This window comes from Cucurbita moschata, unplaced genomic scaffold, assembly GCF_002738365.1.
Source record: "Cucurbita moschata cultivar Rifu unplaced genomic scaffold, Cmos_1.0 Cmo_Scf00075, whole genome shotgun sequence".
Classification (NCBI taxonomy): Eukaryota; Viridiplantae; Streptophyta; class Magnoliopsida; order Cucurbitales; family Cucurbitaceae; genus Cucurbita; species Cucurbita moschata.
Genome location: NW_019268591.1, coordinates 794767 through 797646, shown reverse-complemented (window position 1 = coordinate 797646; position 2880 = coordinate 794767). Strand labels below are relative to the sequence as shown.

The window sequence follows — 2880 nt, the reverse complement described above, 5'->3', positions numbered from 1 at the left end:
TTTTTTTTTTTTTTTTTTTTTTTTTTTTTTTTTTTTTTTTTTTTTTTTAAGTTCTACTTCTTGGACAAGAGTAAAGAATGATCCATAGAGATTCAATTATCTTAAATGAAGGGTTGATGATTGATGAAAGTATGTTTGTATGCTCAATGTCCAATTCAATTATCTTAAATGAAGGGTTGATGATTGATGAAAGTATGTTTGTATGCTCAATGTCCAATTCAATGATTTAAGAGAAGGTTAGGAAATCGTGATTATGTTGATTTACAGAATCTCCTTGTGATATACCCATGTTATTTTGTAAAGAAAATTAGGAGTTTGTGAACTAACTCTTAACTCTTAATTGTAAACTTGTTTTGATTAATAAAGGATTTACAGAATCTCCTTGTGATATACACATGTTATTTTGTAAAGAAAATTAGGAGTTTGTGAACTAACTCTTAATTGTAAACTTGTTTTGATTAATAAAGGTCTACACGGTTGGTTATTGAGTCACTTCTTTATGATGATTGCACAATGTGAGAACTATTTGAGGGTTGCTCTTAGATTGATGAGGTTCACATTTATACCATTTATAATTAGAGTTAGTATGGTTTGAGCCGTGATTTATAGTGTCATATGAATACCATTTGTAGGGATAATTAAGAGATCTCCAACTATTTTTTAATCGTGACCTTGCTCGAAACCATACGCTAATATTGTAAGGCTATTAGGAAGTTGCCAACTACGTATCTATCTGTGTTTGCCCTCCTATGCTACTCCATTGTGCCTCAAGCGTACCACATTCCAGTTCCAACTTGTATCGATTTTTGTTTTAAGCCCAAATTAAGAACTTAATTACTTTCTAGTTCTTTTTAATGTCGAGTTTCCTTGCGGGATGATCTTTTATTTCCTTTTTCTTAATGAAACTCTCGGTCAAACTTATTCTTTAGACGATCTTTTATTAATTTGCATATTTGATGTATAGAACATTGAGTAAAACAGAAGGTTCAACAGCCCAAACACAATTCTAAATTGACTGATGATTGATGAAGCACAATTCAAAGAATATGATTCTAGATTTAAATCTTAACCATTATCTATAAACTTTTTTTTTTAACATATCTAACGTTATTTTTACTTTATATTATGATGCAATAAGGAATAAAACAAAATTACAAAGACCACCAAACTCCATTCTTTATACTGAAAGAAACGGGGCTTATGTTCAAATAAGACGTGCTCACAAGAGAAGAGGGAGTCCCTCAAAAAGGCAAAAACTTAAATGAAAACAATTGCTGAATCAAGAATATGTTCGATCATCGGACTAATTTTTATGAGACAGAAAATGTCTAAAAACTCTTATTCTATGATGTTCATTTACCATTACGCATACCGTGGGGTAGAGCTCTAAGTTTGAGACGAGTCAATCAGCAGATCATCCTTCCGTTCTGTGCACACCTACAAAGATACCCTGCAAGTAAATACGAGTTTTCTGTAAACCTAGAGTTTAACGGGGACAATTACTCGTTAGATTAACTCTATCATAGAAGTCTTGAGATAGTGTAAGAGGAAAATAATTTCAACCCGACCAATTGGAAATATAAACCAAGAGTCTGCAGCCAAAGATTGAAAATGATCAGATGATTGAAAGCTTAATGATTTAGAGGATTACGCCCACCATACATTTCATCCCCCCACAACCCCCATTCATGCCAGTACAGAAACCTTGTTTTTCCACCAAATTTTTCCTGTTGAGGTCCTAGGAGAATAAATAAATAAATAAATAAGTGTAATGGCCCAGATCCACCGCTAGCAAATGTTGTCCTCTTTGGGCTTTCCCTTTCAAGCTTCCCCTCAAGGCTTTAAAACGCGTCTGCTAAGGAAAGGTTTCCACCCCCTTATAAAGGGTGTTTTGTTCTCCTCCCCAACTGACGTGGGACATCACAATAAGGCTATAAGAAAAACTAAATGAATGAATCAACACCTAAAGTATCTGGTGTTTGCCTTGCAGTTATGAAGAATTATTTGCAATAAGCCTTAACTATCGGACCAAAGCTGAACAGAACATATAAATTCATATATCCTAAAGTTCCAATCACAATGAAGCAACCATACCAAAAGTCAGTATGCCCTCTTTCTACTTGTTCCATCCAGTGATTTTGTACATGCACAGATAAGCCCCACAACATGCCCAAGCTGAAAACTTTGACCATAACCATCACTGATTATTATTTCTTAAAGAAATGTGTATACATCGACCAATTGAGCATTTGCACTAATTTCACAAGACTTCCTACCTGAAAGTGCAACTCCAGGAATTGGTAAATTTGCATGATGTTAATATCTAAGACAAAGATTACTAAGTCATTCCAAATTGCAAAAGCATTCTATGGGCAAAAGCTCTCTGGCAAGCAACTACGCAAAGGCACACACCTTTAGAGCATGCTAAATGAGGCACAAGTGACAAGCAAGATGAGATCCTTCTCACTTCTTCACATCTCCCCTCTAACCTTGTTCTCACTTCAGATCTCTTACTTATACATCTAAGTCCTATCTCCCTCCCGACTCAAACTGGAGGCACAATAATCCAATCGCACCCAAGTCTCTTTCTTACCTCTACTACTGCGTCAGGTTGTTAACTCTTCCCATTCATTTCTTATCTTTTCTTTAATCTCTCTCTCATATCCAAACCATATTTCTTAGTATTCCTATCCATTCAAAGAATACAGGGGGAATACAAAAGGAACACCCAAAGGAGAGGGGCACAATCATGCAAAACAAGGCCTTAAAGAAAATTACAAAAGTCTTAACATGCGGAAACGCAAAGAGAAAAATGAAGTCCAATCAGGAACCAAAGCTCCCCTACATATTTTTCATCCCCCCCCCCCCCCCCCCCCCCCC

General features: G+C 35.5%; 1 protein-coding gene across 4 annotated transcripts in view; it reads right to left on the bottom strand.

The window, feature by feature from the left end:
- Positions 1-1151: 1151 nt before the first annotated feature.
- LOC111438475 (prohibitin-3, mitochondrial) overlaps positions 1152-2880 on the bottom strand; it is a 3562-nt gene continuing 1833 nt past the window's right edge. For 2 of the 4 annotated variants that reach the window (XM_023076389.1, XM_023076388.1), the window contains exon 2: positions 1152-1437. The gene's annotated coding sequence lies outside the window, so the exon portion shown is untranslated. Of the gene's footprint in view, positions 1453-2880 lie in introns of all 4 variants that reach the window. The other 2 variants (XM_023076387.1, XM_023076386.1) reach the window with 2 other exon arrangements.